General features: G+C 43.7%; 1 long non-coding RNA gene across 2 annotated transcripts in view; it reads right to left on the bottom strand.

The window, feature by feature from the left end:
- LOC142257842 (uncharacterized) overlaps positions 1-25,954 on the bottom strand; it is a 119,077-nt gene that overhangs the window by 24,106 nt on the left and 69,017 nt on the right. Inside the window, exon 1 of one of the 2 annotated variants that reach the window (XR_012727662.1) lies at positions 12,050-12,156. The exons of the other annotated variant lie outside the window; for it this stretch is intronic. This is a non-coding gene — a long non-coding RNA (uncharacterized LOC142257842). Of the gene's footprint in view, positions 1-12,049; positions 12,157-25,954 lie in introns of those variants that run through there. 2 annotated transcript variants of the gene reach the window in all.

Here is a 25,954-nt window from a genome sequence, read left to right as displayed (position 1 = left end):
AGAGTGGTATCATGGGCTCCTCAAAACTACTCTCAAATGATCTGAAAACAAAGATTATTCAACATAGTTGTTCAGGGGAAGGATACAAAAGGTTGTCTCAGAGATTTAAACTGTCAGTTTCCACTGTGAGGAACATAGTAAGGAAATGGAAGAACACAGGTACAGTTCTTGTTAAGCCCAGAAGTGGCAGGCCAAGAAAAATATCAGAAAGGCAGAGAAGAAGAATGGTGAGAACAGTCAAGGACAATCCAAAGACCACCTCCAAAGACCTGCAGCATCATCTTACTGCAGATGGTGTCAATGTGCATCGGTCAACAATACAGCGCACGTTGCACAAGGAGACGCTGTATAGGAGAGTGATGCGAAAGAAGCCGTTTCTGCAAGCACGCCACAAACAGAGTCGCCTGAGGTATGCAAAAGCACATTTGGACAAGCCAGTTACATTTTGGAAGAAGGTCCTGTGGACTGATGAAACAAAGATTGAGTTCTTTGGTCATACAAAAAGGCGTTATGCATGGAGGCAAAAAAACACGGCATTCCAAGAAAAGCACTTGCTACCCACAGTAAAATTTGGTGGAGGTTCCATCATGCTTTGGGGCTGTGTGGCCAATGCCGGCACCGGGAATCTTGTTAAAGTTGAGGGTCGCATGGATTCAACTCAGTATCAGCAGATTCTTGACAATAATGTGCAAGAATCAGTGATGAAGTTGAAGTTACGCAGGGGATGGATGTTTCAGCAAGACAATGATCCAAAACACCGCTCCAAATCTACTCAGGCATTCATGCAGAGGAACAATTACAATGTTCTGGAATGGCCATCCCAGTCCCCAGACCTGAATATCATTGAACATCTGTGGGATGATGTGAAGCGTGCTGTCCATGCTCGGCGACCATCAAACTTAACTGAACTGGAATTGTTTTGTAAACAGGAATGGTCAAATATATCTTCATCCAGGATCCAGGAACTCATTAAAAGCTACAGGAAGCGACTAGAGGCTGTTATTTTTCCAAAAGGAGGATCTACAAAATATTAATGTCACTTTTATGTTGAAGTACCCATACTTTTGCACCGGTCAAATTTTGTTTAAATGCGGATTGCACATTTTCTGTTAGTACAATAAACCTCATTTCAATCCAGAAATATTACTCAGTCCATCAGTTATTAGATATATGAAACTGAAATAGCTGTTGCAAAAACCCAAATTGTTATAAAGAAAAAAGGTTAACACTAATAGGGGTGCCCAAACTTTTTCATATGACTGTATGTATATATACAGTGGGGGGGGAAGTATGTAGTCAGCCACCAATTGTGCAAAGATGAGATTTGCCTGTAATTGACATCATTGGTGACCACAACTATTGAGACAAAATGAGAAAACAAATCCAGAAAATCACTGCGTCTGATTTGGCAAGATTTTTTTTTGCAAATTATGATGGAAAATAAGTTTGGTCAGTAACAAAATAATAAATTAATAAATTTGGTCAGTAACAAAGGTTCATCTCAATGTTTTGTTATATATCCTTTGTTGGCAATGACAGAAGTCGAAGGTTTTCTGTAAGTCTTCACAAGGTTGGCACACACTGTTGGTGGTATGTTGGCCCATTTCTTCATGCAGATTAGAAACAGAAAAATCCAGTGGATCACAGGCAAGAGGTAGATTAAAATATCCTCTTTATTTTCATATTAAAAAATGGACAGACGGTATCCACAGAGATACAAGATATATCCAACGCGTTTCGACATAACGCAGTGTCGTAGATTCTTATTCATGGAAGAAATCCATGAAATCCATGGATTTTGCTGTTTCTAATTTGGATCTCCATACCTGGGATGTCCGTGCAGGATCAAGTGGTTTACTACTTTAAAGCTGTGCACAAAGAGCGGTGAGCTAGAAATACGTTCTTTTGGATTCCTTCATGCAGATCTCCTCTAGAGCAGTGTTGTTTTGGGCTTGTCGCTGGGTAACACGGACTTTCAACTCCTCCAAAAGGTTTTCATTGGATTTGAGATCTGGAGACTGGCTAGGCCACTCCAGGACCTTCATATGCTTCTTATGAAGCTACTCCTTTGTTGCCCTGGCAGTGTGTTTAGGATCATTATCATGCTGAAAAACCCAGCCATGTTTCATCTTCAATGCCCTTGCTGATGGAAGGAGGTTTGCACTCAAAATGTCATGCTACATGGCCCCATTTATTCTTTCATGTACACGGATGAGTTGTCCTGGTCCTTTTGCAGAGAAGCAGCCCCAAAGCATGATGTTGCCACCTCCATGCTTCACAGTAGGTATGGTGTTCTTTGGATGCAACTCAGCATTCTGTCTCCTCCAAACACGACGTGTTTTGTTTCTACCAAACACTTCTACTTTGGTTTCATCAGACCATATGACATTCTCCCAATACTCTTCTGGATAATCCAAATGTTCTCTAGCAAACGTCAGACGGGCCCGTACATGTACTGACTTAAGCAGGGGAACACGTCTGGAACTGCAGGATTTCAGTCCTTGGTGGCATAGTGTGTTACTGATGGTAGCCTTTGTTACGGTGGTCCCAGCTCTATGCAGATCATTCACTAGGTCCTCCCTTGTGGTTCTGGGATTTTTGCTCATCGTTCTTGTGATCATTTTGACCCCACGGGATGAGATCTTTCATGGAGCTTTAGATCAAGGGAGATTATCAGTGGTCTTGTATGTCTTCCATTTTCTTATTATTGCTCCCACAGTTGATTTCATCACACCAAGCTGCTTGCTTATTGCAGATTCAGTCTTTCCAGCCTGGTGCAGCGCTACAATTTTGTTTCTGGTGTCCTTCGACAGCTCTTTGGTCTTCACCATAGTGGAGTTTGGAGTGTGACTGTTTGAGGTTATGGACAGGTGTCTTTTATACTGATAAGTTCAAACGGGTGCCATTACTACAGGTAATGAGTGGAGGACAGAGGAGCCTCTTAAAGAAGAAGTTACAGGTCTGTGAGAGACAGAAATTTTGCATGTTTTTAGGTTACAAAATACATATTTTCCACCATAATTTGCGAAAAAAAATCTTGCCAAATCAGACAAGGTGATTTTCCGAATTTGTTTTCTCATTTTGTGTCTCATAGTTGGGGTCTACCTATGATGTCAGTTACAGGCCTCTCTCATCTTTTTAAGTAGGAGAACTTGCACTATTGGCGGCTGACTAAATACTTTTTGCATATACCTGCCCCCATATCATGTTCATATACTGTATATATAAGCCCCACATTATTTACATATATGCCTGTCCCCGACATCATGTACATATATACCTGCCCCCCACAATACGTACATATACTTTATATATCTGCTTTTTTCTGAACAGTCAAAGAAATGGGTGGGTTGGTCAATCACATACAGTACAGACCAAAAGTTTGGACACACCTTCTAATTCAAAGTGTTTTCTTTATTTTCATGACTCTGAAAATTGTAGATTCACATTGAAGGCATCAAAACTATGAATTAACACATGTGGAATGAAATCATTAACAAACAAGTGTGAAACAACTGAAAATATGTCTTATATTCTAGATTCTTCAAAGTAGCCACCTTTTGGTTTGATTACTGCTTTGCACCCTCTTGGCATTCTCTTGATGAACTTCAAGAGGTAGTCGCCGGAAATGGTTCTCGCTTCACAGGTGTGCCCTGTCAGGTTTAATAAGTGGGATTTCTTGCCTTATAAATGGGGTCGGGACCATCAGTTGTGTTATGCAGAAGTCTGGTGGATACACAGCTGATAGCCATAGTAAATAGACTGTTAGAATTTGTATTATGGCAAGAAAAAAGCAGCTAAGTAAAGAAAAACGAGTGGCCATCATTACTTTAAGAAATTAAGGTCATTCAGTCCGAAAAATTGGGAAAACTTTGAAAGTGTCACCAAGTGCAGTGGCAAAAACCATCAAACGCTACAAAGAAACTGGCTCACATGAGGACCACCCCAGGAAAGGAAGACCAAGATTCACCTCTGCTGCGGAGGATAAGTTTATCTGAGTCGCCAGCCTCAGAAATCGCAGGTTAACAGCAGCTCAGATTAGAGACCAGCTCAATGCCACACAGAGTTCTAGCAGCAGACACATTTCTAGAACAATTGTTAAAACGAGACTTTGTGCACCAGGCCTTCATGGTAAAATAGCTGCTAGGAAACCACTGCTAAGGACAGGCAACAAGCAGAAGAGACTTGTTTGGGCTACAGAACACAAGGACATTAGACCAGTGGAAATCTGTGCTTTGGTCTGATGAGTCCAAATTTGAGATCTTTGGATCCAACCACTATGTCTTTGTGTGACACAGAAAAGGTGAACGGATGGACTCTACATGCCTGGTTTACACCGTGAAGCATGGAGGAGAAGGTGTGGGGGTGCTTTGCTGGTGACATTGTTTGGGATTTATTCAAAATTGAAGGCATACAGAACCAGCATGGCTACCACAGCATCTTGCAGCGGCGTGCTATTCCATCCGGTTTGCGTTTAGTTGGACCATCATTTATTTTTCAACAGGACAATGACCCCATACACACCTCCAGGCTGTGTAAGGGCTATTTGAGTAAGAAGGAGAGTGATGGCGTGTTACACCAGACCTGAACACAATCGAGATGGTTTGGGGTGAACTGGACCGCAGAGTGAAGGCAAAAGGGCCAACAAGTGCTAAGCATCTCTGGGAACTCCTTCAAGACTGTTGGAAGACTATTTCCGGTGACTACCTCTTGAAGCTCATCAAGAGAATGCCAAGAGTGTGCAAAGCAGTAATCAAAGCAAAAAGGAGGCTACTTTGAAGAACCTAGAATATGACATATTTTCAGTTGCTTCACACTTTTTTGTTAATTATTTCATTCCACATGTGTTAATTCATAGTTTTGATGCCTTCAATGTGAATCTACAATTTTCTGAGTCATGAAAATAAAGAAAACTCTTTGAATGAGAAGGTGTGTCCAAACTTTTGGTCTGTACTGTATGTCCACTCTAGGGTGTGATCCAGCAGGCAAAAGCAAGGCCTCTGAAATCACTTTCTGTTCTGTATATGGAGGTAGCAGTACCTCCAGTCCTAGCTCTTGTGCAAACAGTGAACCCTGAATGTGCGCGGGTGGACCCGTAGTGATATGGAGTGTAGTGCAGCTTGTTTTTGTTTCCTGTGTACAGAAGAAAGGCTGTTAGAGTTGGTTATATTTCCTTCACCTGGTTTTTGAAGCCAGAATAAACCAGGACAATTTAAATGGAAAACCTTTGTGTGACTATCTCGATCTGCAGCTGAGTGAGTTGATGGACAACAATTGGTACTAGAAGTGCGGGCAAGAGTCCCAGTAGACCGTGTGACTGCTTCGGACAAACTGAATGTTTTGGGTGAAGGCAACTATAAGCCATGAACCACGATCATATAAAATGGAGGATCTGATTAAACACCTGGTGCACGTCAAGCAACAGCAGGCTCGGCAACAGCAAGCGCAGCAGAAGTTAGCACAGAAGGAAATCAATAAGCTGTTGATACAGAAGATGCAGCAGCAACAACAGGTGTTTAAACAACAGCGGCAGCCCATAGATCTCCTTGCTGAGGGAATTCATGGCAGGTTGACCTCCCTACCTACGAGTCCAGATAATGACTCCCACAATCGGAAGACAATAAGATGAGCATTGGGAAAGATGACCCTGGGGGATGATGTTGAGGAATCTTTAACTGTTTTTGAAAGGATCACAGAACTGTAGAAGCTGCTGTAGGATCAGTGATCGGAGGTGATGGCTCCATATCTAACTGATGAGCCACAAAAGGATTATTATGACTAAGCCATGCAGGAATCAAAAGAGTACACCAAGCTAAAAACTGAGATATTTGTACGCTTGGGAGTTACTTTGTCAGGGCGCAATGAGTACATCTCTGGGCTTATTAAGGTAAACAACTGGTTCGCTCCCAAATGTACAATCTGCTGCATCATATCCGGAAGTGTTTTAGGCCAGAGTCCTCCACCCCAGCCCAGGTAGTCGAGCACATGGTTTTGTACAGATTTTGTTACTCCCTTCCAAGACCAGTACAGACCTGGGTCGAACAAGGAGATTCCCGAAATGCAGACAACCAGGTTGGCCTAGTGGAAAAGTACCAGGTGGTTGAGAAATCCTTAGGGAAATTATCCTTCATCGCATCCACATACTGGTGTACCAAAAAGAGACTGACTCTCAAAAAAAGGGAAACTAGAGCCACAAGTGAAGAGTGCCCAAGGTTCCAAGGATGGGGTGAGGGTATGCCAAAGTCCCCAGCTGGGGACATCATTTGTTGGCAGTGTCATGGCCTAGGTCACATAGGTGCCCATTGTCCTCTTACCACAGAGCCAATGAACTGCAGCATGGGTCAGCGTTCCTCGTATTCCACTTATCTGGTCTGCAGTGTGGACTGTCAATGTGGCGATGGTCCGCAGGCATATCCTGTGGCGATAAATGGTGTATTAGTCCCGTGGCTCTTCCACTCATGGAGTTTAACCCTAGCAAAGGTCACATTCCCACTCCGGCTGATACTTGGGAAAATGGTGGATGTCCGCTGTATCCACGGCGATGCCAAGGACTATCCTGTCTCCAGCATGACAATCAAGGTGAACTGCAGCACTGGGTCTCATGAGGTCGGAGTAGTAAAGGAACTGCTGTTACACCCAGTGATGTTAGGGCGGGACTTTTCCTTATTCTAGCACTTGTGGAAAATGGGGGGATACCCAGTGTTTCAATTAAAGGTCAGTTAGCCCTTAACGGGACATTATCGTAGTCAGAGGCAGATGAGTTCCCTTGTACGTGTTGGATGGCGATGAGCTAGCAACCATGAGGCCAACATCCTGGAGTTGGAGTCTCTGAGGGGAATTATGGGACTGGTCAAATGAGGGACCTTACACTTAAACAGGAGTTTGAGATTGTTACTTTTCTAAATTGGTTTGCTCAAGAGTAGAGGGCTGACACTAGGCTCCCATATTTTAGGTACTTGCTATATTGGGTTGCCCAGCTAAGGGGTAAGATAATAAAACAACTTTTGGTACTAGGGCCCTATAGCCAGAGGATGTTAAACATGGCCCATTCTCATGGCTGGAGGGGTCATCTGGTCATAGATTAAACCTAAGGACAGATCCTTTTGAGATTCTACTAGACCGGATGTCACAGAGAGATTTAGAACTATTGCAGGTCCTGTCCCACTTGCCAGCTAACCGCACCAGTCCCTCACTTCCATAGTCCCCTAGTGCCATCACCAATCATAGAGGTCCCATTTGACAGAATTGCAATGGATTTAGTGGGACCCCTGGTATATTCTGTGCATAAATAAACCTGGTCCCTACATCATGTACACATATAAACCTGGCCCCCAGATCATGTCCATATATATATATATATATATATATACCTGGCCCCTTATTAAATAATAATCCAATAGGTAATGTCCCACGATGCCCATCAATTCCTATGCAGTCCTGTTCTGAAAAAGTTCTCAGAACAAGGGTCCATAGGTTTTTTCCGGTCAGCGCCAGCCCTCGATTTTTCCATGGGCGTTGATGTCAGTACCTCAACTGTGATCCTCAGCGAACGCGGTGAGGTCCTGGAAGGTTACTGACATCATCACCGCTCTCGCCAGGAATCGGGGTCGCGGTAATGAAGTCAACACCTGTGAGAAAATTCAGGGCTGCTCCTTACCGGCAGTAACCTATAAACCCTTGTTCTGAGAACTTTCTCACAATGAGACTCCATAGGAATCAATGGGTGTCATGGGACATTACCTGTTGAATTATCGTCGGAATTTCCAAGATTTTTTTATGTAATAAATGGGTGAATGTGGACATGTGGGGAGTCTTTATTTAAATAAACTATTGTTTCCTGTGTTAGTGTTTTTTAACCAGTCACTTGCCAAATTAGTAATGAGGGGTGTCTAATAGATGCCTATCCATTGCTAACCTCTGGGCTTGATGTCAGCTGTCAAGTCACAGTTGACATCAACCCCATTAACCTACTACCCCAATTGCCACCGCACAAGGGCAATTGGGAAGAACCAGGCAAAACACCAGAATTGGCACATCTAATGGATGCACCACTTCTAGGGCAGCTGTAAGCTGCTATTTTTATGCTGGGAAGGGACAAATAACCATAGCCCTTCCCACCCTGATAATAACAGCTCCTAGCTGTCTGCTTTAACTTGGCTGGTTATCAAAATTAGGCAGGAGCCCCCATTGTTATTTTTAATTATTTATTTAAATAGTTAAAAATTACAGCATGGGATCCCCCATTTTTTGATAGCCAGACAAGGTAAAACAGATTGCTGGGGGTTGCAGCCCTCAACTGTCTGTTTTACCTGCACTTTGTTATCAAAAATAAGAGGGAGTACTCGTCTTTTTTTAAATATTTGGTTTTGGGTTTTTTTTCAAGTGGTGTGCCGGCCAATCACAGCCATGCCAATGCTTGACATGGGCTGGAAGCACCCACACTGGAAAAGCTCACTAATTGGCTACTCTGTGCCGTTTCCACAAGCTTTATTCAGATGACAAACCTGAACAGGAACAGGACATATAGTTAGAAATCTATGTTCAAGATGTAGCACTGAAGACTGTGTCCGGTACGAACCCCGAATTTTACAGTTCAGGTTCGCTCATTCCTACTCATGTACCTATTATATATATACTTGTGTATATATATGTATATATACCTTACCCCCATATCATGTACATATACATCATGTATATATAAATATACCTACCCTACACATTATGTACATTTTGTACATATACCTACCCTACATGTCATGTGTGTGTGCGTATATATATATATATATATATATATATATATAATGTGTATATGCACCTGCCCCCCACATAATATATATATATTTATATATATATATATATATATATATATATACCTCCCCCCACATCATGGTGTATCAGTGTCTATTCCAGCTCAATACTCAGTGTATAATTTTTTGTATAATCCTCTAACCGCATTAAACATTTGCACTACTTTCTAAACGTTGCTCAGCCATAAATACCTGCCCCCACGCTATATGTGTATGTATATATACAGTACAGACCAAAAGTTTGGACACACTTTCTCATCTCTAGAACAACTGTTAAGAGGAGACTTTGTGCAGCAGGCCTTCATGGTAAAGTAGCTGCTAGGAAACCACTGCTAAGGACAGGCAACAAGCAGAAGAGACTTGTTTGGGCTAAAGAACACACAGAATGGACATTAGACCAGTGGAAATCTGTGCTTTGGTCTGATGAGTCCAAATTTGAGATCTTTGGATCCAACCACCGTGTCTTTGTAGAAAAGGTGAACGGATGGACTCTACATGCCTGGTTCCCACCATGAAGTATGGAGGAGGAGGTGTGATGGTGTGGGGGTGCTTTGCTGGTGACACTGTTGGGGATTTATTCAAAATTGAAGGCATACTGAACCAGCATGGCTACCACAGCATCTTGCAGCGGCATACTATTCCATCCGGTTTGCGTTTAGTTGGATCATCATTTATTTTTCAACAGGACAATCACCTCAAACACACCTCCAGGCTGTGTAAGGGCTATTTGACTAAGAAGGAAAGTGATGGGGTGCTACGCCAGATGACCTGGCCTCCACAGTCACCAGACCTGAACCTAATCGAGATGGTTTGGGCTGAGCTGTATTGCAGACTGAAGGCAAAAGGGCCAACAAGTGCTAAGCATCTCTGGGAACTCCTTCAAGACTGTTGGAAGACCATTTCCTCTTGAAGCTAATCAAGAGAACGACAAGTGTGAGCAAAGTAGTAATCAAAGCAAAAGGTGGCTACTATGAAGAACCTAGAATAGAAGACATATTTTCAGTTGTTTCACACTTTTTTGTTAAGTATCTCATTCCACATGTGTTAATTCATAGTTTTGATGCCTTCAATGTGAATCTACAATTTTCAGAGTCATGAAAATAAAGAAAACTCTTTGAGTGAGGTGTGTCCAAACATTTGGTTTGTACTGTATATATATATATATATCACATCATGTACATATGTATACCTGTCCCTTACATCATACAGCTATATATATACCTGCCCCCTACATCATGTGCATACATACCTGTCCCCTACATTACATTATCTCTGCCCTACACATCACATTATGTACATATAAATACTGTATGCAACAAACCATGTACGTAAATAATTCGTAAGATATTTAATTAAACGGAAGATATTACAATGAAAAGTATGTGATACTTATACATTGTAATATTCCATGCACATCTTGTGTCTATACAGCACATTATATACTTCTAAATAGATTACAGACTGGTACATTACGTAAATGCTTGTGTTCTCTCAACATAGTTTATCTATCTATCTATTTATCTATCATCTATCTATTATCTATCTATCCTTTATCTACCTATCCATTTATCTATCTATATACCTATCTATCTATCTACCTATCCATTTATCTATCTATCTATCCTTCTATCTACCTATCCATTTATCTATCTATATACCTATCTATCTATCCTTCGATCTACCTATCCATTATCTATTTATTCATCATCTTTCTATCTATTCCTTTGTCTACCTGTCTGTCTATCACATATCTATCTATCCATCTATTATCTATCTATCTCTCTCTCTATCCCTCTATCTATCTATCTATCTCTCTATCCCTCTATCTATCTATCGATCTATCTATCTATCTCTCTATCTATCTATCTATCTATTATCTATGTATCCTTCTATTATCTATCTATCTATCTATCCCTCTATCTATTATCTATGAATGTATCTATTATCTGTCTGTCTATCACATATCTATCCAGCCATCATCCCCTTTCTATTTATCTATATATCCTTCTATTATCTATCCCTCTATCTATTATCTATCTATTTATCTATTCTCTGTCTATCTATCACATATCTATCCAGCCATCATCCCCTTCCTATTACCAATCCTTATATTATCTATCTATCTATCTATCTATTATCTATCTATTATCTATGAATGTATCTATTATCTGTCTGTCTATCACATATCTATCCAGCCATCATCCCCTTTCTATTTATCTATCTATCCTTCTATTATCTATCCCTCTATCTATTATCTATCTATTTATCTATTATCTGTCTATCACATATCTATCTATCCAGCCATCATCCCCTTCCTATTACCAATCCTTCTATTATCTATCTATCTATCTATCTATCTATCTATCCATCTATCTATCTATTTATCTATCCCTCTATCTATCCCTCTATCTATCTATTTATCTATTATCTGTCTGTCTATCACATATCTATCTATCTATCCATCTATCTATCCCTCTAGCTATCTATTATCTATTTATCTATTATCTGTCTGTCTATCACATATCTATCTATCTATCTATCCCTCTATCTATCTATTTATCTATTATCTGTCTATCACATATGTATCCAGCCATCATCCCCTTCCTATTACCCCCATGCACCTTTTTGCCCCCCACATTGTTGCTGTGTTCCCCACATCTGTCCTATCATTGTCACAATATTTGTGAATCAGTCTATGTGTTTTAGGAGAAGAGCTCAGCATAGTGTAAGCTGTCATTTGGGCTGTGTGCAGAGGTAGCTGTCTATTCCAGCACAATCCTGTGTATAATTTTGCCTATAAGCTGATAATCCCATTACACATTACACTATTCGCTAAACGTTGCTCCGTTATTACCCAGGGTGATGTTAACCCTTTCCCGGCCGGTGCATTCCAGCATGGCGGCGCCCCGCACACAGGGTGGGCTTGTCTTTCTCACAGTGTCTCAGTTCCCCCCATGCCTCCTTTGTGTGGCTGGGACCCCTCACATGCTGGAGCCCCTCAGCTCTGTGCTCATCCCCTGCAGCTCCTCTCTCCGCACCTCCCCAGAAGGAGTTAATGCTGCTCTCCTCTCTCATCTGCCTCTTATCATTTTTCCATCTCGGCCTCTTTGAAAAGCTCATTTCCCATCCTCATTACTTGTCACTTCTCCATAGTGTGCCATTATTTATCCTCTCATTAATCCTGTCTACCTGATAGCGCAGCTCCAGCATGTCGTTATCTGCTATTTATCTCTTCCCCTCACCTCTCCCATCTTCTCCCAGCTCATGATGGGCTATTAGTCATGCACGCTGCTGCTGCTGCTGCAGTTGACTCCTCCATTGAGTTGGCAGCAATCTGTAGACAGCATTGTAATCCTGCGACAAATTACATCTGATCTTTTAATATGTAGCCAAGCAATGGCTGTGTGCGGTGCTGGAGGGAGAAGCTGCTGCAGCCCCCTGCTAATGTGCCCCTTATAGGATGTTACACCGACTCCACATCCATAGTAAACCGTCCCCTCACCACCACCGCCTATTCTGCACAAATATTGCTCTTCAATAGCCAGACAAATATTGTTAGCGCTCCACATTTATTTGTGCTATCACTTTCTTTCTCCGCTGCCTCCTGAATACAATGGGCTGATTGTCATTAGAGGGAACCTATAGAATATGTCTGTAACCTAATAATGGGGAGCACTGCACCCTATAGACAGATCTCTGGGCATCTCTTCACCTCTTCCTCTCTCTTCCTATCTCTCCCTCTCTCTTCACTTCTTCCTCTCTTCCCCTCTCTACATCTTTTTAATCCTCTTCCTCCCTTTCTCCATCTCTTCTGCTTTTCCTCTTCTTTCTTTCTATCTTTCTCTTTCTTTTTCTTTCTCTCTCTCTTTTTCTTTCTTTATTTCTTTTTCTTTCTTTCTTTCTTTTTCTTTCTTTTGTTTTCTTTCTTTTTCTTTCTCTCTTTCTTTTTCATTCTTTCTTTCTTTTTCTTTCTTTCTTTCTCTTTCTTTCTATCTTTCTCTTTCTTTTTCTTTCTCTCTTTCTTTTTCTTTTTTTATTTCTTTTTCTTTCTCTCTTTCTTTTTCTTTCTTTATTTCTTTTTCTTTCTTTCTTTCTTTTTCTTTCTTTCTTTTTCTTTCTCTCTTTCTTTTTCATTCTTTCTTTCTTTTTCTTTCTTTCTTTCTCTTTCTTTCTATCTTTCTTTTTCTTTTTCTTTCTCTCTTTCTTTTTCTTTCTTTCTTTATTTCTCTTTCTTTCTTTTTCTTTGTTTTGCTTTCTTTCTTTTTCTTTCTCTCTTTCTTTTTCTTTCTTTCTTTCTTTCTTTTTCTTTCTTTCTTTCTCTTTCTTTCTATCTTTCTTTTTCTTTTTCTTTCTCTCTTTCTTTTTCTTTCTTTCTTTATTTCTCTTTCTTTCTTTTTCTTTGTTTTGCTTTCTTTCTTTTTCTTTCTCTCTTTCTTTTTCATTCTTTCTTTCTTTTTCTTTCTTTCTTTCTCTTTCTTTCTATCTTTCTCTTTCTTTTTCTTTCTCTCTTTCTTTTTCTTTCTTTCTTTATTTCTCTTTCTTTCTTTTTCTTTGTTTTGTTTTCTTTCTTTTTCTTTCTCTCTTTCTTTTTCATTCTTTCTTTCTTTCTTTTTCTTTTACTTTCTTTTTCATTCTTTCTCTCTTTTTTCTTTTTCTTTCTTTATTTTTCATTCTTTCTCTCTTTCTTTCTTTTTTCTTTTTCTTTCTCTCTTTCGTTTACTTTCTTTTTCTTTCTCTTTCTTTTTCTTTCTTTGTCTTTCTCTTTTTCTTTCTTTCTTATTTTCTTTCTTTTTCTTTCTCTCTTTCTTTCTCTTTCTTTCTTTTATCCTTTCTTTTTTTCTTTCTTTCTTTCTCTCTCTCTTTCCCTCTTCCTCTCTCTTTCAATCTCCCTTTTTTCTTTCTCCCTCTTTTCCTTTTTTTTTTTTTTACATAGTTACATAGTTACTAAGGTTGAAAAAAGACCTAGGTCCATCTAGTTCAACCTTTTCCTTTTACTCTCTCAAGATATTTAATCAAAGTAAAACTAATGCGGGCTTCACACGGTACGATCTATCGTGCGATTGCACGAGCAATCATACCCGCCCCTGTCGCACAAAGTCGTTAAACCGCCGTCACACATATTTACCTGCTGAGCAACCTCGCTGTGGGCGGCGAACATCCTCTTCCTGAAGTGGGAGAGACGTTCGGCGTCACAGCGACGTCACATGGCAGCCGGCCAATAGAAGCGGAGGGGCGGAGATGAGCGGGACGTAAACATCCCGCCCACCTCCTTCCTTCCTCATAGCCGGCGGGTAAGCTGTGTTCATCGTTCCCGGGGTGACACACAGAGCAACGTCTCGTTTCAGAGACAAAGACCGTCTCCTTCAGGGAAAAAAGAAAATCATACACACAGTTTGCAGACCGGTTACTTATAGAGGAGTCTATACTGCCACGTTGATATCTATGACGTCAATGCTCACATGGTATCGAAGTGACTCATAGACACGTGAAACTGCAAAGGAGGAGTGTTTTACATTAAAACATGAAAATAAAGTAAAATAAACATAAAATGTATGCATCAAAAAAGGTCATAAATAAAAAGATATATAAATATTGTTTGTTTTTTTCAGAGCGCGTCAATATGTTAACAAACATATGTACTTAATACAATTTGCGAACCTAAAAAAGGGGGGGGGAAACATTTGGTTTTACATGGGGTGGTTAGTGACTAACCATTACTCTAAGCTAACCGGTTTTAGATGAAATGAAGATTTAGAAGGTGTCACTGGTATCAACGGAAAAGGAGCATTTAGAAAGATATTTAGAAAAAATGGGGGAAAGAACGTGAGAAGGAGGTGACACGTAAAAATATTTTGTATAGAAATCAAGTGTGATGATTTGATGGGGAAACGTGTGCACATTAAAATTGTGTTAAAAACATAAATATATACTTGTATAAAAATATGTATATAATGAAACTATAGCCAAGATGTTAGAAATTGTTCCTAGAAAGCAGGAACCAGTGCAGATGAGCAGCGGGAGTGAAAAGGGAAAGAGCGCATGCGTGAAGAGGCTAAGCAGGTTTCAGAGCGAGCCGAGGTGAAGTAACTTCAAACCGTGGGAACTGAAAAGAAAGCGCACGCGCAGAACATCAAATGTAACACAATGAAGGTGACTCAAGTTCAGGGCCGTGAGAAAGCAGCCCACAGCAGGGTCCTGGTAGTAGAAGAAGGACCAGCGTGGGATACATGGAAAAAAGGGGGGGGCTCGTGTGAAAAAAAGGGGGAACATGGGTGAATACACTAGATAAAAAATCTATATCAATTTTAAAGTGCAGTGCAGGTGAAACTAGCATTAATAGAAAAACATGATATCAGTGGGATATGCCTGTCATGTTATTACAAAGGATAAAAATGTATACCGTAGCTGCATTAAAATGGAGACTATGTCAATAATACATGGAAACGCGCTGGGATAAAACACTTAAAAACAAAGTTTAAACTACAGGACAACACTGTACACATATGATTCATGGAAATTGTATAAAAATAGATGTAAAATTAATGCTGATATTTCATGAAAAAGTAACAAGAAATAAAGTATAATATAATATAAATTATGCATAAAATTGATGATAATGATAATACACATATATATATATATATATATATATATATATATATATATATACATGCATGCATATAAATAAAAGGGACACTTCAAGGGGAGCAAAATACTGATGATAATATAAATAATTGGATTGCAATGGGTGTAAAATCTAATAGAAAATTAATGAAAAATTGATAAAAAGGCCGATATCTAAAAGCTAATAAAAAAGGTCAGCCACCTCATTTAGACCAAATGGATTTAAAGTATTGAGTTTGTGGATCCAGAAAGTTTCTTTACGGCTTAGAGCCTCGGACCTATTGTGCACAAAGGGGCTGATTTGCTCGATAGGTGTGATCTTAAAATCCAAACTTTTGTTGTGTTGGATCGTACAATGTTTTGAAAGGCCATGTAGGAGAAAACCAGATCTTATGTTATGGCAATGTGAATTAAGCCTATTGTGAAGGGCTTGGCTTGTTCTGCCAACATACTGCCTGCCACAAATACAGTCTATAAGATATATGACAAAATTCGATTGGCAGGACAAACGATCTTTTATTTGAAATGATTCGTCCCCATTTGAGGAGCAAAAGGAGGTCCTGCCATGACAGATGCTTTTACAGCATAAACATTTTCTGGAACCACATCTGTAGGAACCTGCTGTAGCAAGGAATTTAGGCTGTGCTGGTTTGGACCTCAGTCTACTTGGGGCCAGAATATTTTTAATCGTAGGGGCCCACCTGAAGGTGATCCCTGGAGCAGGGGGTAGTATAGATTTGAGGATGGGGTCACTTTGCAGAATGCACCAATGCTTTGATAGAACATTCCTTATGGCCATGTTGTCACTACTGTAAGTGGTTATTAAGTTCAAACCAAAGTCTTGGTACTTTGTTTTCTCTGTGCCCTTACTACTGGCATGACCCCTCTGTGCCCCATGGTCTTTGGATGGGAGATGACTGTCCCTTTTTGGCTTTACAAGGTCTGTTTGTTTAAAGTTAGAGGACTCTTTGTAAGCCTTCTGGATCAGGGATTTAGGATATTCTTTCTCTTTGAAGAGTTGCCTCAAGACCTCCACTTGATTTTTAAAATCAGTTTCTTGGGTACAGTTCCTCCTGATTCATTTGTACTGGTTCAGTGGGATGTTTTTTAGCCATTTTTTATAGTGTTCACTATTATAGTGAATATATCCGTTCGCATCCACTTTTTTAAAAAAGATTTTAGTGCATGTTTTGCTCCTCTCATGATAAATTATCAGGTCTAAGAAATGAATTTCATCAGCATGAACTGTGGAGGTAAATTTTAAACCCCACTCATTATTATTCAAATGGTCCAGAAAAACATTGACATCAGAAGAATTACTATCCCAGATAATGAATAAATCATCGATGAACCTTTTATAGAGTATGATCCCCTCCTCAAAAAGACCATTCTCTATATGCATCATTTCGAAAACCCCCATAAATAAATTAGCGTAAGAGCATGCAGCCTTGGACCCCATATACATTTTTATCCTTTGTAATAACATGACAGGCATATCCCACTGATATCATGTTTTTTATAATGCTAGTTTCACCTGCACTTCACTTTCAAATTGATATATATTTTTTTCTATTTTTTTATCTAGTGTATTCACCCATGTTCCTCCTTTTTTTCACACGAGCCCCCCCCTTTTTTCCATGTATCCCACGCTGGTCCTTCTTCTACTACCAGGACCCTGCTGTGGGCTGCTTTCTCCCGGCACTGAACTTGAGTCACCTTCATTGTGTTACATTTGATGTTCTGCGCGTGCGCTTTCTTTTCAGTTCCCACGGTTTGAAGTTACTTCACCTCGGCTCGCTCTGAAACCTGCTTAGCCTCTTCACGCATGCGCTCTTTCCCTTTTCACTCCCGCTGCTCATCTGCACTGGTTCCTGCTTTCTAGGAACAATTTCTAACATCTTGGCTATAGTTTCATTATATACATATTTTTATACAAGTATATATTTATGTTTTTAACACAATTTTAATGCGCACACGTTTCCCCATCAAATCATCACACTTGATTTCTATACAAAATATTTTTACGTGTCACCTCCTTCTCACGTTCTTTCCCCCATTTTTTCTAAATATCTTTCTAAATGCTCCTTTTCCGTTGATACCAGTGACACCTTCTAAATCTTCATTTCATCTAAAACCGGTTAGCTTAGAGTAATGGTTAGTCACTAACCACCGCATGTACAACCAAATGTTTCCCCCCCCCCTTTTTTTAGGTTCGCAAATTGTATTAAGTACATATGTTTGTTAACATATTGACGCGCTCTGAAAAAAACAAACAATATTTATATATCTTTTTATTTATGACCTTTATTGATGCATACATTTTATGTTTATTTTACTTTATTTTCATGTGTTAATGGAAAACACTCCTCCTTTGCAGTTTCACGTGTCTATGAGTCACTTCGATACCATGTGAGCATTGACGTCATAGATATCAATGTGGCAGTATAGACTCCTCTATAAGTAACCGGTCTGCAAACTGTGAGTATGATTTTCTTTTTTCCCTGAAGAAGGAGACGGTCTTTGTCTCTGAAACGCTTTGGAATGCTGAAATAAAAAGAGATTTTATTAATATCCTGACAACAGTAGTTTTTTAGCGCGGCTAAAACCCGATTTTCCTACTTTTTATATTTATTTCCTCCTAGACCAACTCTCCATAAACTCTGCTGTACTCTAAGCCTTTCCTCCTAGACCAACTCTCCATAAACTCTGCTGTACTCTAAACCTTTCCTCCTAGACCAACTCTCCGTAAACTCTGCTGTACTCTAAGCCTTTCCTCCTAGGCCAACTCTCCGTAAACTTAGGTGAGCCGAGGATTGCACCCTTTAGACTTATATAAGATCTGAAGACGCAATGTGGCCTGCAAATCACAGTAATGCAAGTAGCCAACAAGGCTATGGCATTACCATGTATGGCAGGCAATCCCCACGTGTTGACTGGCTGTCTAACAGCTGCAAAACATGAGGGACTGGGACTCGAGCCTTGCACTCCAGTACATGCGATGCTCGGTCAGGTATTGAGCGTACCCAAGCACACCGATGCTCGAACGAGTATTGAGCAGTGGCAAGCACAATCGTGTATTAATAATCTGGTAATAACTGCTGGGATTGCCTGATCAGGTTGTTGACATTGATGTTACCAACCACCAACAAAGATCTATCCTCTGTCCTATAATTCCTTCAATGTACAAGATACTGTTAGGACCAGCTCACTACTAGAATTTGTTTTATACTTTGTACTCCAAACCTCCTCTGACCAAGAAAGGAGTAAAAGTATTCCTAACAGGGTGAACAGAATAGTGGTATATATTAGGTAAAGATTTGTGGATCAAATTGGGTATTCAGGAAGAAGGAAGTTTAAAACTGAAGACTACTGGATTAATGACCTCAAATATTTCATATGGACCAATAAATTGGGTCCCAGCTTAACAGAATTAACTATATTGTTTATGTATTTAGTTTATAATTACACCTTGTCGCTAACATCAAAGATTTCCTACCTGTCCACCTCTTTTTAGCAGAAGAGGTCTATCTACTATGTGCCCTTCTTGTATTTTATTTCAAATAATGGATTTTTTTGGTGTTTGTGTGTATTTATTTTCACTTCCAGATTAGTAATGTTGGTCTTATAGATGCTTTCCATTACTAATGTAGAGATTACTGACAGCTGTGAGCTGCCATTAACCCCTTAATACCCAAATTGCCACCAGGGCAATCGGGAAGAGCAAGGTAAAGTTACGAAATTGTCACATCTAATGGATACAACAATCCTGGGCAGCTGCAGGCTGCTATTTTTAGGGTGCGGGGCCCAATCAGCATGGGTCTCCTCAGCCTGAGAATACCAGCTTCCAGCTGTCATGCTTTATCTTGGCTGGGTGTTAGAATGGGGGGGGACAATTTTTTTAAATTATATTTTAAAATATTTTTTTTAAAAAGCCGTATGTGGTTCCTCTTTGATCCACAGCCAAGATAAGCACACGCCTGGGACTGCACCCTGTAGCCGTATGCTTTATCTGTGCTGGATATCATAATATGAGGGAATCATAGACCAATTTATTTTATTTATTTTTATACCACAATAGTGACCCGCAGACAGGGTCTGTGATCACAAGCAGTCAGACGTTGTCACACTGGCTGGAGGCGCATCTGACTGAAACCAATCACAGATGCCAGGACTGCTGGTAGGTGGGGGAAGCAGTGAATATGGATGAATAGTAATGAGCAGCCCTGGAAGAAGATGCACTGCTCGGAGTAGTTACAGCCACGCCGGAGCCTCGGTCAGTATAGCGCACTTGCTTTATTTTTATATTTTCTTCATTTTTTTATTTCCCTAGTTGCCGGACCCTGATCATTGGGAACTCCAGGCCCAGAACTGGCACCCAGATACTTTTGAAACCGCGTAGATCCGGACTTTTACAGTCTGGTCCGCCCATGACTAGCTGCAAAGCTTTCAGAGATTTAGGAGGTATACGATGAGTGATAGCTATTACCTTTGAGAGATCCATTTGGAAAAAAGATTATTCTTATTCCTAAAATAACAACTTACTCTATATTTATAAGATAAGGGAGAACTTGCTTATCACTAGAGGTACGATAGCTGGGATGTTTAGCAATCCCTAAATTAGTGTATAGAGAGCTAAGAATGGCTCAACTAAATGGAGCTGGGGTGCACATACTTAACCTTCACTCCATTGTGAACGGGGACACTCTGTTTAAAGATCAGTCTCTAGTTACAACGTTGTTCACACTCTGTGTCCTTAGCCACTCTCAGGAATCACACTATCTTGCCTTCTGTCTCCTGCTCTCCATTGCCACAAACCACCCAATCTATGCGATGTTCATGACCAACCAACTGTACGTCTTTCACTTTTTCTCATTAGGCCTTTGTGATGCCCTGGCCTATCAGGTCGTCACAGGGTATTGTGCAATCTGCCCTCCTGTGCAATATCCACCTACTCCTTGGTTACGGGTCCCCAACTTATGGTGTTGCCAATACCAGCCAATGAAATTCCTAGGAACACTCTGCACCACACCCATCAGACACACCAGTGGATGGCCTGAGTGGAAGAGGGTCGCCCACTTGGGGGGAGGTCAGGAGTGACAGGAGTAGGCCAGTGAAGTGTAGAAAGTGAAGGAGAGAGGAGGTCAGGAGCCTGGCTCCTTGGAAGTAACTAGGTAGCAGATGGTGGACTGGGCCTAGTAGGAGCTGGACCCCCAGTCGCAGGGGATCGTGACAGGGGGCACGGAACTGTCAAGGAGGACAGTCGACGGCCTTGTACCATCACTGGGCTGGGGACAGGGTACGATGGGGTACATGGACCCTAGGTCAGGGAGTAGCTTCAGGCAACCTGACAATTGACCCGATGAGGACGAAGCCTTCAAGATCCGCTCTCCACCCGCTCCAAAATTGGGGTACTAGCGGAACGAGGGGGATAGGACTTTCCACAAATACGGTCCAGGAAATCCCAAGCGTAAACCCTGAGAGCAAACTCCCTCAGTTAGCCACACTGGGCAGCGGGACCCGACTAGTTTTACACTACAGGGACCAACTAATAAGAGAACTCAGTGTCAAGGGAAAGGTCACAGATCATCAGGCAACACCAGTGGGAACGTAACCCAAACGTGCTCTCCCCAGCGGCAGCGGTGTCCAGAACTTTGGTTTACCAAGTTGTCGGTGTCAGCTTTATGGACTGAGTGAGTATGCAAGTGACCCTTTCATCCCCAATGGCACTCCCCAACACTATCCCCGAGTCCCGGGGCATCCCCCCTACCCGTGGAGGAGTTAAACACCTAACTGCCCACTCCATCGCCCCTGGGTACTCCCAGCTGCAGCGGTGGTACTCCAACTTACCACACACCACGGGTGGCATCACAAACTCTAAATTTATAATCCCCTGTAAATACCCCTTTCATTTGAGTGGCCGCACGACCCCCGGGTCTGGACGCCCCTCGAGCCACCGCGGATCCGGATCCGAGCAGCCCGGTTGCTGACGCGGGGGCGGCACACCTTCACTGACTCTTCTACAATGAACAGTCACTTTCCCCTTCACTTTACCCCTCCCGGGGTGTACTAGTCCCAACACTTAACTCTTTCTGTCACTGCGGCCTGTTATTGGGCAGAAGCTCCTTACAAAACATTCTAAGATAAATACTATACTTTATTCCATCAACATTACACATCACATTATCAAAGCTTATCACAATCTCCGTCACAATGCAATGCATTACACGTCACATGACACAATATTTACTAAACACGCAAGAAAGACATCGTTCACATTACAAGACAACAATGTGATTGGTGTCACCAGGGGTTGGAACACGACCATGTTATCCACCACTCATACGCCATGACAATCTGCCTCGCTAAAGACAACCAGAAGATGATGTAAAGCACTCGTGATGCCCCAGTACATGCTGTATTTGTGAAACGGAGAGCAAAGCCAAGGCTGTCTGTGAATTCAGTCTAAGTATGAATGCCGATGTAGTCAAACAACTAGTAGTCAATGTAAAACAGCTTTCTGGCACCTTTTTGTTGGATGATGGGACGCTCAATGTATTTAATGTCAGTTGCTTAAAAAACAGATAACCATTGAGCCCAGTAGTAATGTACTGGGGATGTACAAAAAAAATGTTATAAAACTCACAGAACCATGCAAACTGAAAGGAGCTCTCCAAAGTATATACAGAGGAGGGTGCTGGCTGAGCTATTGACACAATGTCATGGGTGTTATTTCACTGTTGACAGAAAGTCATCTGTTTTGGGGTCCAAGAAGGTCACTGCGATTGGCAGCACAGAATGTTCCCTGACTTTCCATTGTTCCTGCTGTCAGTATTCATTGGTATAGGTAGCTTTCCTGCTGGATTCATCTCTCTCTTTTGGGCCCAGCAGGAGCTCGACTTCCACCCAGCTGTTGATTATCAGTATTCTTTTGGTGTTTTTATACTCATTCCTTGACATGGACTGTGCTGGTGATATTTTCAGTTCATCCAAGCTGAGGTGGCAAGTAGGTGGTTTGTTCTCCAAAGTGGTGTCGCTGTTGGAAGCTCTGCTGAACTTCTACCTGAGTCATCTCTTGATAAGTAGTTCAAGCTTTTCCCCCTTTGTGTCCCTTGTGTCTTTGTCGCGGGCGGGGAGGGCGCGCTGCGCTCACTAATGCTCAGGTCCGGCGCTGCTGCTGCTGCTGCTCGGTGGCTCGAGCGGTGGGCCGGATCCGGGGCCTCGAGCGGCGCTCCTCGCCCGTGAGTAAAAGGGGTGGCTTGGTTTGGGGATTTAGTCAGTGACGCCACCCACGGTTGTGGTGAGGTTGGGACACCACCGCTGCTCTGGACGGGGATCCCGGGAGCGATGACAGGGAGCAGCAGAGATGTTTTTCTCCCCTCCGTGGGTAGGGGTTTTTTGGTGGTCCCGGTGATGGTGACTGAAAGGTGGATGGCGGGGTTTGGTGAGGTGCAGGGTCATGGGGGCAGCGCAGTGCCAGACGGCACGGTGGTACTCACTCAGCCAATAACGTAGACGGAGTCTCTGGTAAAACAAATGGCTGGATGGACGGGTCCCGCAGCTGGCCGCGGTGGTCACTCCCGGTAGGTTGGCGGTGACTGTCTCTCCCTGCACCTGTGATGTGTTTTCGGCTCCAATGGCTTCCCACCGGTAACCCGCTCCCCAGCGGTGTATTTGCCAGAGGAGCCCCTTTTTGCCCGCAGGCTCTGGCCCTGGGAACTCTAGCTGTGGCGGTAGCTGATTTCCCTTCACGGTTGAGCGGTTGCCTTCAGTCGGGTCTTTGCTGCTGGGAAACCCCGGAGGTTCCCGTTGCTGACGGATTTGACTGGTTTAACGGCGACTCCAAGCCTAGTCGGGGACCGTAGGCCCTGACGAATGGTGCTGGCTTCTCTTCGCTCCCCGGTTTGGTACCGGCGGGCCACCGCCCGTCCCCGGTCCTTACGGTTATGCGTCAATCGGCCTCTCCTGCAGACGGTCACCACCGTCTGCCAACCTTGCTCTTGGGTGCCCGGGCCACGTACCCGGACACGGTCAGTCTGCTCTCGCTCCTCCACTACCACTCCTTGCTCCTCCACTACCACTCTCCCTCACAGAACTCCCTTCCTTTTCCGCCTCCAGGACTGTGTACTCCTCAGTGGGTGGGGCCAACCGCCTGTCTCCACCCCACCCAGTGTGGACATCAGCCCCTGGAGGGAGGCAACAAGGATTTGTGTGTGTGACTGATGTGCCTAACCGGGGTGTGGGGTGTGTTGTTGTAGTACCTGTGACATCCTGGCTTGTCCAGGGCGCCACATCTTCTATAGTTGTTTAGTGGGGCTGATGAAGAGCTCATCCCATCCATTCCCTATTTAGGGTCCAGCGGCATACCTAGGGTCAGGTGTCCGGCTCAGCGCATAAGTGTGGAACCTATCTAGTGTGGTGAGGGACACTAGGGACTAGCGGTAGCTTTGGTCAGAGCTCACCACTTTCCTCCGTCCGCGGGCTGCCTGTCCATCACCGGTTTTATTTTTTTTTCTGAAAAAGGTAAAAACACATAAACATTAAAACAAGCACTTTTATCAATCTTCCCTTAACGGGAGGCACTTTCTTAACGTTACTAACGGTAGTCAACTTTATCAACGGTAACGGCTTCCGCTCTCTCCCGCCCAAGCAACCTGGCCCTGATGCTGCCCCTAAGAAGTGGGCAGCACCCCTTGCCCCAGTCCATCACCAAGCTGCCCGAGCGGGTACGGTCTCTTTTTTAGGGGACCCACGTCCATGGGGGACCCCTTACCCCCGGAGGATGGCTACTGGTCCAGGTGGTGGCTGGGCCCCAGCCTACTCCACTGCGGGCCCTTCCTCCAATCTGCCTCTCCGGAGGCGGTAACGTATGTATGCCAACATTTATTTACATGCCACAAGTTTGTGGTTGCCCTGCAAGTTCTCGGGCATGTCCGTAAGCAGTTCCTTACGCAAACGGTGCAGACAGTCCCTACGGGAACTAGTTGCCGGCAACGGCCGGTTCAATCACGGTTGCAAATCAGATAACATCTTCGGTTGATTTAATCTTATCATTCAAACTCTTATCGGTACTGGTGGTCCCAACGGGGACAACTTGCAGTGGAGGACCGCTGCCATCACTTCAGCTCCACCCCACCGACCGGGGGAGGGGGCTGGGCTGGTGCTTGAGGCCCCTGGTCTCCTCTCAGCCTAGCATCCAGGGCAAACCAGCCCTTCTCCCCGCAGTGCCGGGTATAGGTGACGAGGTCACCGGGGAGCAGGTTGCGGCCCGGGTGGTCCTCCGGCAGGTGGTCATTCACGTCCCTTCAGGCCACAAAAACTTTGGCCTCCAGGCCCTGCTCAAAGATGAAGCCGTATCCCCTACGGACATCGAATCTCCTCACTTGCCCCTCATATCTCGGGCCCTGTACTCGGAAGGTGGCTCTGCGGAGACTCTCCTTCTCCTGGATGGTGCGGGCCACCAGCTCCGCTTTCCTCTTCTCCCTCTCCGCAATCTCTCGGCCCAGCGGGGTCGGTTCCCTGTCCCAGTAAGGGGCTGCTGCGGGCCCCTGCGTGCGGGTCGGGCCCTGCGAGACTTCTTTTACGCTGCCCATTACTGGCATTCTGGGTGGAAGGTCCCGCGGTGTCATGGCCTGGGGTGCTGCCTCGCAGCGATGACCCGGCGCAGCCTCAGCCGAGGCGTGGGTGATGGGTACAGGGTTCCTCTCCCGCTTGACCTCCGCCTCCTCCTGCACGGGGCGAGCTGCCGGAGTCGGCACGGGACCAGGCACGGTCACCACATGTGCCTCCGGTATATCTCCGCTGAAGGGCTCGGTCTTCGGCAGCTTCCATGGAAGCAGTTCAGGGCAGCCACAGGCCTCGGCTGCAGATCGGTCCGCTTGGGCGGATAGGCAGGGTACCACTACCAGTTGCGGTGGTAGCGGGCCTAGTGGCGGGGAAGCAGCAGCCAACACGGGCAGCGGGGGAGGCAGCAGGGCGAGCAGGCGCAGACCGGGCCCCTTAGCCGCGACGACCGACCCGGTAAGGATACAGGGGCGTGGGTCGCTTACCCGCTCCTCCAAAACTTCCTCCACCTCGCGTCTCCATATGGCCGCCACCACATCCGCCATGTCGGCCTCCCACTCCTCCAAGAGGAGTTGCACTCGGATCTGCAGACGGCTACGTAGCTGGGCGGACCAGACCTCCACCCACGCCGTGGTGCTGGGCGCGGGGGCTACGGTGTTGCTGGTCGGACGGTGCATCGTGCAGCGGCCTTTTCCAGGAACCAAAGATGGCCGCAGAGTCCTGGCGTCCCTGCTTCCACAGCCACGGTTCACATGCGGCCGGACGCCATCCGTGCCCCTTTGGTTTCTTTCTGGCACCTCCTCTTCAGGGGCAGAGCTTCGGCTTTCACGCCTCCACTGCTCGGGAAGACACTCAAGCGGGGAACTTTTCACGCCCAAGATGGCGGCTTCTGAAAATTGTCGGCCGGACACCTCTGGCGGGACACAAGGCGCACTTCTACCAGGCGGTAGAAAGGTAAGATC

This window comes from Anomaloglossus baeobatrachus, chromosome 12 (assembly GCF_048569485.1).
Source record: "Anomaloglossus baeobatrachus isolate aAnoBae1 chromosome 12, aAnoBae1.hap1, whole genome shotgun sequence".
Classification (NCBI taxonomy): domain Eukaryota; kingdom Metazoa; phylum Chordata; class Amphibia; order Anura; family Aromobatidae; genus Anomaloglossus; species Anomaloglossus baeobatrachus.
This window is presented reverse-complemented; position numbering and strand designations above follow the sequence as displayed.